Here is a 13,527-nt window from a genome sequence, read left to right as displayed (position 1 = left end):
GAGGGGAAAGTTAGTGATTGTAATATGTGCTATGAGTGTGCCAGGAAGTTTTATTCCTGCAATGTTTATTTATCCCTGAAAAAGGATAAGCCCCATGCTAAAAAAAAAGATGGTCCACTTTGTGCTCTGTACAAATACTCACCAACAATGAAGAATTGTTATTTGCTTGGCTGAAGCAGTTCAACCATCACTCTAAAGCAAGCCTAGGGAGTACTGTACTGTTGATACTGGACAATCATATGTGCCACACAACTTTGCAGTCCTATACATTAAGTAAAAGTAATGAGGTTACTAGGGTCTCCTTATCACCCCACTGTTCACACAGACTGCAACCTCTGGATGTAGCTCTATGTTCTACTTTGAAACGAGTTTTTAACAAGGAATGTGATATATAAATGAAAATGTGCAGCTATAAAGCTCACTCCTTATGGTTTAGCAGGTCTTCTAAACAGGCATATTCAAAAGTAGAACAACCACAGTGGCTGTATCTGGGAGAACCCAAGAAAATTCTGGCCATCCATAAAATCAATATGTGGGTCAAAGACTTCTATCCAGTCACTCATCAACCAGACTGAGGTGGCAATAGAAGACAGCAAAAGGAACCCTGAAGTTTTAAATTTCACATTTAAGATATCATTCATGCAGGAGAATCATATAAACATACTGTCATTTGACTGTCTTAGAGACTCCCACATGGAGGACATAGAAACTGTCATACATGGCGTACAGAAGAAACTGAAAGATTTCAAGACACATAAGTCACTAGGTCCAGATGAAATCCCAGTTCTGTTTTACAGAGAGTACTCTATGGTATTGGCCCCTTACTTACCCTGCACTTATTGCAAACTCTTGCCCAATGAGAAGTCTGAAGTGGCTGAAAAAAGTGCACATGACTTCTGTATACAAAAAAGGTAAAAGAACTGACCCACATAAATACAGACTGAAATCCTTAACACTGGTTTGCTACAGAATTCTTGAACATATTCTTAGTTCAAATATAATAAATTTCCTTGAGACAGAATCCATGCCACAGAAGTGGCATGGATTTAGAAAGCATCACTTGCACATAACTCAGCTTGTTCTTTCATCACACGATATCCTGTGAACCATGAATAAAGGGCAACAGGCAGATTCCATAGTCTTAGTTTTCTGGAAAGCAGTGGATGTGATGCCCTACTGCAGACTGTGCACAAGGGTCCAAGCATACAGTTTAGGTTCCCAGACAGGTGAGTAGCTCAAAGTCTTTTTAAGTAATAGAACCAAGTAAGTTGTCCTTGACAGCAAGTGTTCATCAAAACAAGGGTATTGTCTGGAGTGCCCCAGGGAAGTGTAATATGACTGCTTTTATTCTCTATATACATAAAAACCTACAGACAGAGTGAGCAGCAGTTAGAGGCTGTTTGTTGATGACATTGTGGTATATGGGAAGGTGTCATCAGTGAGTGAGTATAGGAGTATACAAGATGACTTAGACAAAATTTCTAGTTGGGGTTATCGTGTCTGCCTCACTTGTCTAATACGGGGTGCCTAGGAAGCTTTTTTCTCAGACAGCTAGACAACAATTCAAGCAAATCATATTAATGGAGTTTATTACAGTAAACTGAATTGACAATACTTGAGTTAGCTGATTTACAATGAGGTGTCACAAGCAAATGGCGACATGCAAATAATCAATGTCCTCTGATATATACAGTTTCCATGTAAGCAATAATACTGTTCACAAATCATCACCTAGCCTTCTAATGAGGCTGTGGCTAGCGGAGAATGGCACTTATATTCTCTTTGTATAGGGGCCACTCATATTGTGGTGCGGTCCTAGTCAACACACTATTGGCTGATGATGTCTCACAGCCCTTTCTGCTGTATTGTTCCAGGCAGACGTGCCGGCACCTAATGTTGCGCTTGAACTTTCCTCCACCCTTCCCCCAAAGAAACAGACCATCATCATGTAGGGAGCACAACAATGGTGGGGGAGGCCTGATGGTGGATGCTGTGCTGTACCGGAAGCTGTGGCTGCAGGGGACATCAAGCTTCTGTTCGTACCCCACCATCCAGCCTCCGCTCTGCTGGAAACACCCCCAGAAAACAACCAGAAGGGTATGTGTCCACCTCTGGAGGCCAATAACCAGACATGGAATTCTGTTACAGTATGGGCAGTTCCAGCTCCATTGGTAGGACGAGAGGAGGCAGAGGAGGTGAATGTTCTGTCTCCATGGGGTCGTCCCGCGGTGTCGTGATGACACCCTCTGGCAGCTGCTGTGGCTACGCTGTCCTCAGGACCCGTGAATCTGGGGGAAGAGATACAGAAAGATCATTGCGCACATGACAGTGGTGAATCTGATTGTCATGTCAACACTGCAAGCCGTCTGGACCTGAAAGGAGATACATACAAGCGCCAAGTCAACAGATGATCTCGCCTTGCGCCCACCATCTGTGACCACTAAAAGCACTGTTAAAGACATTATAATGTGGCGTGAAGCAATACTTGCAGCCTTCCTTTGGCGCTGGATGCTAAGGAGGGTGGAGCAGTATCTGATGGCGGCAGCCATGAAGCAATTCTGCCAGTGACAGTCCATCTTGTGGGTGCAAATAATAGAATGAGAGGAACATTTGCCATGCTTGATCCCTGGTGTGTGCTGAGCAAAGTTTGACCATCTGCTGCTTGAAGGTTCTGACAAAACGTTCCACTTTGCCATTTGACTGTGGATATAACGGTGCACTAGTGCACTGGACGTGAACTAATAGCTGTTGTCTGACACTATGACTTCAGGTAAACCCTCACAACAAAAAATAGAGGACAACACCTGAATTGTGCTACATGACATTTGTTATATCCTAGCCAGTAATGCCACCCGAGCCCACTGCCAAAAGGTTGGCAGCATCAAAGTCCGGACGCCGTCCGCATAAGCAGCGCCAGCGAGACACAAAATCGCCGCAAGTCTGCGCGCGCCACCGCTGGCTTCTGGTTTCTTAAGTGCTGGAGTCGCGAGCGCTAGGACAGTTCTGTATTCGCCGCTCAGTTGAATACTCGCCACCGAATTGTGTACTTGCTAGTCAGTTGTGTGTGCATCGCAGCAGAGTTGTTGTTTGTCGTCAGCCGACGCTGACCTAGCCGCTCCGACTCGAACTAGACAGATCTCTGTAGACACGGAGTTCACTACTGTGTTCCTGTATCTTCGTTAATAAAGATAAGTACCGACTTTTATTTAATCAGAGTGTTTGGGTTTTCATCTTTCTGTTCACTGTTCCAGCGAACCGGTCGGCCCTCTATTAAAAGTGTGGCGGTGACTTCGTAAGCCGTTTCTACAGCGAATTGTTTGTCGCTACGAACGCCGCCACAAAAACATTGTTGAGGTGATTGGAATAGTGAAAGGAAACTTGCTATATGAGTCAACCACAATCAATCAATGAGTGTTCCAAAAAGGTCCTGCAAAGTCTATGTGCACATGTTGCCATGGTGATTGTAACTTAGGCCAAGCAGAGAATTTTTGTGGTGGAGCAGACTGATTTTCTGCACATGCATGAGACTGTGACATCATCTGTTCTATTTGGGTGTCCATTCCCTGCCAAGTACAGTGTCAACATGCTAACTGTTTCCTATGAATAATCCCCCCATGTCCTTGGTGAAGAGCACTTCTTTTTGCAAGGCTTTAGGGAGCAACACATGTGACTGTCCACCGTCACTCTGAACAAGAATCACACCTAGCTGTATAGCAAGGCTATGCTGCCATGCAAAGTATCAGTGCAGTACAGAGTTCTTGATGCTATGCAATGAGCGCAGCCAAGATGTGCGAATGTATTTTAGCAAAATGTTGAAATATGAATCAGCTTCCGTGGCCTGTGCGATTTTCCGATAGTTCAGTGGAAAAGCTTGAAGCAATTCAGAATCACGAGCATTGATGTGACAACAAGATGCAGCAGAAGTGTCAAAGTCTGTATCAGGGCCAATCAGAAGAAATGATAGTGTGTCTGGATTACCATGCTGAGCTTTCGAATGATGCACAATCTCGTACTGGTATTGAGACAACAACAAAGTCCATCTTTGCAATTTTTGGGCAGTTTGTATAGGAACCAGTTTCATCAGATGAAACAAAGACTGCAAAGGCTTGTGATCCATTACTAAGAAGAATTTTCTGCCATACAAATAGTGGTGGAATTTGGTGACACCATACACAACAGCCAAACCCTCTTTCTCAATTTGTGAATAGCTACACTGACCTCTGGACAACACTTTTGATGTGAAAGTGATAGACCTGTCTTTATCACCAATTCTATGCAAAATAACTGCATCAATTCTGTAAGATGAAGTTTCGTCTTGCAATACAACCTTTTCAATGCCAATAAACTTTACCAACAGCCATACACTTTAAGATATTTTATTTTATTCTGAAAGAAACCAGTTTTGGCAATTCATTTTGCCACCTTCAGGCCCCATATGCTTTTTTCTAATCGACAAACTTATTGTATAGCACCATAAAACTGGATATCATGAATTCCAATCATTGTGCAGCTGCTTCATACAAAAGCATGACAGCATAAAATAAAATATCTTAAAGTGTATGGCTGCTGGTAAAGTTTATTGACATTGAAAAGTACATACCAGCTGATGCCCCTGGCCATAATGGACCAACAGAGATTGCAATACATCTGGTCTGTCAGAATCAAAGTGAAATAAGCACCAATCATTGAGCAATGCATCTTTTAGTTTTTGAAAAGCTACTTGGCACCCATCTGTTGAAACAAATGCGACATTCTTGCAACACCAGTGATGCAATGGAGTGGCAATTTGTGCAGCATTTGGTATGAATTGAATATTATAGTTCATTCTCCCTAAGACTGACTGCAATTCTGTCATTGTGAGGAACTGGCAAATCTCATATGGCTAACAAATGCAACTGAAGAGGATGTGCATCTTGACTGTTTATGATACCGTAACTCAGGTTTAAATAATCACACTTGTCCAATCTACACTTTAGTCCTGCTTCAGACAACACATGAAAGAAAGCATGTAAATTTGCAATATGTTCTTCAGGTGTACGACATGCTGCAACAGTGTCATCCAAATAGTTTGTACAGTTTGGCACCTGAGCTGTCAGCTGTTCCAAGCATTGTTGTAAAATGGCGGGTGTGGAAGCACTGCCAAAAGGCAAATGCAAATATTTAAATAAGCCCAAATGAGTATTTACTAAACATACTTTTTGAGGTTCTTCATGGATTTGAAGATATGCGTCGCACCTAATCTGTCCACGAGATCCTCTGAGCATGGCAATGGATAATTATCAATGACCATTTGTGGGTTGACTGTAGACTTAAAGTCAACACAGAGGTGAATGCGACCAGAAGGCTTAGGGAGCAAACCAGTTGACTTGCCCATTGACTAGCTAGTGCGGATGCAGTAGCTCTGCTTTCTTGCAATTCTTTAAGTTCAGCAGCGACTTGGTCCCGTAATGCAATGGGAATTTTCTGGCCTGGTAAAATTTTGGCTCAGCATTTTCTTTCATGGTAATATGTGCAACAAAATTATTAGCCCTGCTTAAACCTTCAGAAAAGAGTGCCAGGAATTCTTTTAGCAAGCTAGCTACTCTGTTGTTTGCATGGAATGCAGACACTGACAACACATTGTCCTGAATGATAAAGCCAAACAAATCAAATTAATAAAGACCAAATATGTTCTCACAATCGCTTGGTTGTAGCACTGTAAAAGGCACTGTTCATGTATGTGAGTGATACATGGCAGGCAAAGTACATTTTCTGAGAATGGGAATATCTTGTCCATTATAAGCCATCAGTTGGTGCTAGTTTTAGACAGGCATGGGGAGCCCAACAGTTCATATGTGTGACGATTCAGCAATGTGACAGAGGCAGCTGTGTCCAACTGAAATTTCCCACATTTTCCATGAAGAAGCAAATGAACAAAGAGTTTGTTGGACTGGCATATCACTGAAGAAACTGCATGCTTGCCACTTTTGCTAATACCTACTACAGACTTTGAATATACTGCATTAATGACATGGGCCTTGTGACTAGATTTGTGTGAGCAGACCAAATTCTTATGTTTGTTCCATTGCAAACATACAGATTGTACATGTCCTTCCTTGACACAAGTGTAACACTGAGCTTGTCAGGAGGGGCAGTCTTGGCGTTTGTGCTCTGAGTAACGCCTGTGTAGCCATTTGTTTAGTGAGCTGCTTATGCGGCATGGAATGTTGTTTACTCGGCATGACAAGTGCAAACTGCTGCTGTGGAATGGGCCAGTTGCAAACAAGGGACTCAAGCGGACAATTTGCTAGCTGCTCAAATTTACTGGTGGACAGGGCACCTGAATCATACTGATCTAGTATTTGCAGGACCTGCTGAAATGATGGATCGGACTGCTTCAGTATCTATTCTCTGAGTTTGACATCATGTACACTGTACATGATCACATCACACAACATAACATCTGAACATAAAGCACCATAAGCACAGTTGAATTGGCATTTCCTCATCATACTCTGAAAATCTGTTACCTACTCATGATAAGATTGTTCTGACCATTTTTTACTATTAAAGAATTGACACCAAACTGCTAGCACATTCACTTGTTGGTTATAATAGTTAGTTAGCAAATCTACAACCTGTTAATATGAAAGTTCACCCAGAGTGGCGTTAGGGAACAGTTTCTGCATTAGTCTGAACACTGCACTTCCTACTGTTGACAAAATAGTACCTGGTATGTTGTGAGCTATTACATGGGGTTCAAACTATTGCAACCACTCAAGCCATTCCTTTTCTTGCTCATGAAACGAGCGAAAAGGTGGTATAGCTTTAGGTGATAATTGTTCCATCAGGCATGCATTGTTGGTCAGTAGCTGCTGCACTGTGTTGAGCAGTGTAGATATTTACTGAGCCTGGAACTGAAACATGTGCAATAGCTGTGTTGCATCTAACACTGGCAGCTGTGCCACTTGAGCAGGACTTGGGATAGGTGGGGTGGGCATGTTCAAAGAGACAAAGGCAAGAAACAGACAAGACAAGCAAGAAAATAAGTACAAAAGCAAAGAAAATTTCTGCAAAGCCCACCTGAAAAACATGATAAGAGACTGTTGAAGAAAGTAAATGCCCCTGCAAAGAAAAGATAAGAGAGAATTAAGGTGCCAGCAAAACACAAAAGAAAATTCCATGGCCACAAGGCACGGGGTTGGTTTGTGAATTCTTGTCATCAAAATGTCATGTCCAGCCCACTCATCTGCTATAGGGTGCCTAGGAAACTGTGTTCTCAGATAGTTAGACAGCAATTCAAGCAAATCATATTAATGGAGTTTATTACAGTAAATTTAATTGACATTATTTAACTTAGTAGATTCGCAATGAGGTGTCACAAGCAAATGGTGACATGCAAATAATCAATGTGCTCCAATATATACAATTTCCATGCAAGCAAATAATACTGTTGCAAGTCATGGCTCGTCTTCTAGTGAAGCTGTGGCTAGTGTGGAGTGGTGCTTATATTCTCTTCGTATAGGGACCATTCCTGTTGTGGTTCAGTCCTAGTCAGTGTACTATTGGCTGACGTCATCTCACAGCCCTCTCTGCTGTATTGTTCCAGGCCGACATGCCGGCGCTTGATGTTACGTCAGAACAGGTGCGATGTAAGGCAGCTTGCTCCAAATGTAAAAAAAAAATGTAAGTTAATGTGGATGAGTAGGAGAAACAATCCTGTAACATTTGAATACAGCATTAGCAGGGTGTGCAACTTGACAGTCTTATTTATTAAATATCTAGGTGTATTGTTGCAAAGCAATATGAAATAGACTGAATGCATCAGGTTGATAGTAGGGAAGGCAATTGCTCAACTTTGTTTTACTGGGAGAACTATGGGAAAGCATAGCTCATCCATAAAGGTCACAGTATATAGAATGCTAGTGTGACCCATTCTGGAGTACTGTCTGAGTGTCTGGGATTCCCACCAAGTTAGATTAAAAGAAGACATTGAAGAAATTCAGAGGCATGCTGCTAGATTTGTTACTGGTAGTTTGAATCAGCACACAAGTATTGCAGAGATGGTTTGTGAACTCAAACTGGAATCCATGGAAGGATGATGACACTCTTTTCACAAGGCACTATTGCAGAAATTTATAGAACTGTCATTTGAGTCTAACTGCAGAATGCTTCTACTGCAGCCTGTGTACAGTCGGGTAAGGATCATGAAAATAAGATGTGCAAAATTAGGGCTTGTATGGAGTCTTTTAGACAGTCATTTTTCCCTTGCTCTATTTGTGAGTGGAACAGGAAAGTAAATGACTAGTAGTGATACAAGGAACCCTCTGCCATGCAGAGTATGGTGGTTTGCTCAGTATGTATGTAGATGTAGATAGATTCAACAGTATATGACTGTATCCATTCAGTTTGAATGTCTTTACTGATGATGACTTTTGAGCTGCAGATGTATTTGTAGACAGATGAAATGTGTCTATTTCAGTCATTGAGAATGGTGATACAGGGCTTACACCCTCATATTCACCAGGTACAAGGTCCAATGTAGAAGAAACTCTATAAGCTGGAGGATTAAAAGAAACCAAAAACCCAATAACTCAGAGATTTTTAAGGAGCTGATATCACTTTCTCCTACCACTGGCATGAAGGCAAAGCCCAGAAAACAAAGAGGAAAGCAAAAGTCAGAGATTCTGATCTCAACATCTGAAAAAAAGTTGAACTTCAACTGGCTGTTGAAAACAAATCAGTGAAGAACCTAAAAAAAGAAAGTGTGTTACTGAAACAAGTTTAAAGCAACTATCAAAGACACACCCAAGTGTGGCTTGAAAAAAGTGAGGGAAGAAAGTGTTAAAAAGAAGAAAGCAATGTTGACATGTAACAACAAAAAGTAAATGTCTTCAGACTGTAATGAAGATAATTCCATTGATGATAATCAATTATGGGATGATGATGATGATCATGACAAGATGGATGATTTGACAAGTTTGAAAAATGAAAATATCTGTTTCACAGGATGAGGAGAAATAGTTTTGATGAACCAACTGTGCAACATTGATTCATTGTCTGTATAAACCAAGCTGCTGGAGATGGTGGTCATGTGCGTATTTTATGTGAGATGTACTTGCTTGTGTGAGTGAATGTGTCTGTGGTTCCTTTTCTGAAGAAGGCTTTGGCTGAAAGCTAATGTGTAAGTGTCTTTTCGTCGTGTCTATCTGCAACTTAGCATGTCATCTTTATGAAGAGTAGGAATCTTATTTTTTCATTATATTGTTAATTTTCAGTTATATTATTCTTTTGAGTAATTTTTAAAAGTAAAACTTGTTTTGCAATGTTTGTTTATGAAAAAGAATAGTTGTCCTTAACCTCCTTCAAAATTTCCAATAATTTCATGTTCCTATAAAAATATATTAAAACCTGTTTGTGCCAAGGGGCCAGACATACCTGCTTTATCCCAATGGGTACATGTAGTTAGGTACATGTAGTTAGTCTCATTGTTCAGAATTAGTTTATAATTGAAAATACTGATGTATATACACACAGCTCAATTTTAAGAGTGTAACTTTTGATAGGGAGTAATTTTAATCAGTAATATAGTAATTACTGCTTAATCTATAACTATTCCCCATTCTCGTTTTTGTTGCTTCTGGAAAAAAAATATGTTACCATGTTTTTGTAACTTTTCTGTCAGACAGTCAGTTTGAACTTGATTTGTAAAGCCTAGTGTATTAAATAAAACCAGGCCCAGCAAATTTTTTTGCATTACATGACCTGAAAACTATGGATCTGGTGTGTTTGGAAAATTTATCATATGCAAGTTTTGTAAGAAATTGACCTTTAACTGTAATATGTTGTTTGCTGTAACTAAATATCAAATTCTGAAATTCTGTTAATCTTGGCAATCTTAATTTCTTGTTGGTCTGTCAAGACATTATTGTTCTCTTGTGGGCCTATTATTGACACGGTGTAAAATGGATTGTCTTACTAGATTTTGAAGTTCAGTAACACTACGTTTGTATGTTGTTACATCAATATTTGAATTTAGATCACCACCTATTACAATATCATAATTTATCCATCTAGTTTCGCCAAGTACATGTAACAGCTGGTCCAGTTTCTCTATAAATGCACTGACGATGCCCTAAGTTGATCTGTACAGGGATATTACCAATAACTTAAAACTGTCTAAAACTATACCAGCAGCTTCAAAATTTAGTTCATCACACATAAAATATAGATCCAATCTATTGATTGAAAATCTAAGTGACTTGTTAACATAGATTGCTACACCGCCTCTTAATTGCAATTTTCTCCTGTAGCTATTGGCTATATTATAATTAGCAAATAATTATTATTATAATTATCAAATTTAACAAATGTTAGGTCACTCTCAGTAGCCCAGTGTTCACTCAAACACAAAATATCAAACCCATTTTCTATTCCAAGATTATTGACAATAAGTTCCTTATCCCTCACTCCTTGAATGTTAAGATAGCAGATTTTAAAATCAAACCTGTCTTTCCTCACAGATGTACCATTATGGCAAGGGGCTATTAAATCTCCTGCACTATTTACCTTATGGGCCTCTTCTACTTGCTGCCTTCGACTAAAAAATCATTTAGACAGAGAGGAGGAACTGTTTTTTGCTTACCCACAACATTTGACACTGCTACTGCTTGTTGATCTCTCTTCCCTTCTTTGTGTTCATGTCTTCATCTCGATGACTGGGTTTCCCTTGTGGGTAGTTCAGATGTTGCTGCAGAATGGATACCTGTACCACTTGATGGAGCAATAGTTTTGTAGCTGAGTATGCTGCCACCATTGCTGTTTCTATTTTCTCTGTTCCTTGCTGTGTTGTTCCATCTGTTGTAGCTGTTAATATGCCTGCTTCTCTCCCAACACGTTCTTCTGTAATCAAAGTTTCTTCAAGTTGTGTTACTGCAGTAACTGGAGTAGTTGGTAGGCAAGATACATTGCAGCTCTCCTTCACCATCAGCAATGGGTTTGGATTACATTTCTTACTTCTAGGAGAAACACTTTCCACTAATGCCTTGATCTTCTGGCTGAGTAGCGATTTGCCCCATTTATTTAAATGCATTCCATGTGTAGTGAAGTGCTTTCTCACCAGGTCATCAATATTAAGGAAAAGTGCATTTGAAGTGGCCCTGCAGATCTTTTTGTACATCCTGTTTGCTTTTTGGATCTCTCTGTTCACGCAAGAAGATTCAATAAGATCATAACCATGTGGTATGCCTACCATGATCACGTTTTGATTCACTAATGTACATAGCACATTTCTTAACACACTGTTTGCGTCTATTAGTTCATTCTATTAGTTCATTCACATCATTTGCACCACCTGTTATTACTATACATTCACTTTGCAACATGCAGTTATAGTTTTTACAGTCTTTTAAAACTTCTGTCAGACCTGCTCCAGGTTTCACAATATTTGTAATAGAGAGATCTTGCTGGAGGCAAAGAATACTCACAACTCCTCTCCCGTGGCTGTCAGCAAGCAAAACTGTAGGCCTACTAAAGTTTATTTTTGTCATTTTATTTGCGGCAGTTCTATTTTTCCGACATTTAGCGTTTACTTCCCGCCAATTCAGATAAATAATCTTGGTGTGAGTTGCTGGACTCGTCATTATCAACTTCACAAACTGTAATGAGACACTGAAATCTGTTTCTTAACGGAACTTTAAAATTGTTTGAAGCCGATTAAGGTTTTGCACACTTCTTTGGTTCATTGTGTTCCGGAAATTTTCCGAGTTCTTTAAGTGAACTGATCATGTTCTCTTGTTGCTCTCAGTTCATTCTGCAGTGTTTCTAGTACTATAACTTCACGATTTGCCCGGTACATTTCAGTTGCGGCCAAACGTCCATTACATTTTGTTCCACAGGCACACGAAAGGTTTTCTTGATTTATTTTCGTGAAACAATGTGAGTGATACCATGTATACATTACCGAGCATGTTGTAATACCACTTGACATAATTTTGTCACCTAATATGCACCTTTAGATGCTAAATACTCGCAATTTACGGAGCGATTTACTACCACATCTATACTCACTGCCATCGTAGCTGAAAGGGAAGCATCAGTAACATTTGGAGTCTTGGTTGTCACAAATATTTGGCTGTCTCTTTTTAATATGTTGCAATTTCTGAGATTGTGATTATAACGGAACCTAAGAACACTGCTGTGTTATCTAAATACACATGGAGTTTGCTTCTATATTGATGTAAGAATGTGACAATATTCCTTAATCTCTTGCTTCCCAATAAGTTGTCTCTCCAGGTGAGGATGTGGCTCTATCAGCAGAATCAAACATTCCACAGAGATGGTATCAACAAACTGGTATCCCATTGGGAGAAATGTGTTCCACCAGGGTCACTGTGTAGAGAAATAAATAAGCAGACATGAAGAATGAAGATGTAGAATGTTAATAACATTTGTTTTATTAAAAAAAAGCTTTAAAAGTCTTCACATAAAAAATTTGGAAGCATTACTTTTCAGCATGCCCTTGTACACATTTAAGTCTGTAGTGCAGTATTGTTTCATTAGACGTGCTACGCCCTTCTGGCCTTAGCACATTCAGTACTATGTCCGTATGCCATATGAGCATTCATGTATTGCCTGTGTGGATGGCACTCGTATTCCGTATGAGCACAACTTTTCCATTCACTGTAATTTGTTTTCCCCACATGATACATGAATGGTTAGCTGTAGGATAGCCATACTAGTTAATATTTTCTCCACCAGAAGCAACATGAGTCTATTTTCAAGTGTTTCTTTACTGAAAATGTTATAGGAACATCAGACACTAGCAGTCAGAACTGCCAACGAGCTGCAAAACAAGGAAGCTGAAGCAATATGATTTTTTTTCTAGTGCTCATATGTAAAAAATGAGTGTGATGTATTTTGCCCCTTCACAAAACATCAGTGAATCACCAAAGAGGATTCTGTACATTTGAAAAGAAATTTTACATGAATTATGAAGCCAAACATTGTCATAGATTATACCACGAATGAGGCTGGTGTAGACTGTGTCAATCAGCCTTACAGCTACTACCCACTTGCAAGCAAAACAATGAAATGGTGAAAAAATGTTTCTTTCACATTCTCCTAATGTCTACTGCGAATGATTTTGTTTTGTACAAGGATGTATCCAAGCAAAAGATATATTTAGTGGAATTTATATATAAAAAAAAAGTTAGCACGGTCTTGATAGCTGTAGGAGAAGACATTCTACCACTGGAACCAACACTAGCCTAGAGAGAAATTTTAGTCGCAAGTTTCTAGAAAAGGTACCACCCTCTGTCAATGAATTAAATGCCATGTGCTACTATAACATTTACTCTGTCAAAGGGAAGAAAGAGACTGGCAAGCAGATAAGACAAGAAAGCAGATGGCAGAGTGAAATGCTGGATTTTGAGTACCACAATGTTTTCAAGAGTACAACTTGGAAGCGAATTATGTATAAATTAATGTAATAATTTTCTGTTATAAAATATAAAATAAATTTCTACCTTTGAAGCTATCTTTTTGTTT

This window comes from Schistocerca americana, chromosome X (genome assembly GCF_021461395.2).
Source record: "Schistocerca americana isolate TAMUIC-IGC-003095 chromosome X, iqSchAmer2.1, whole genome shotgun sequence".
NCBI lineage: Eukaryota > Metazoa > Arthropoda > Insecta > Orthoptera > Acrididae > Schistocerca > Schistocerca americana.
The sequence above is the reverse complement of the archived record's forward strand: the minus strand, read 5'-3'. Positions refer to the sequence as shown.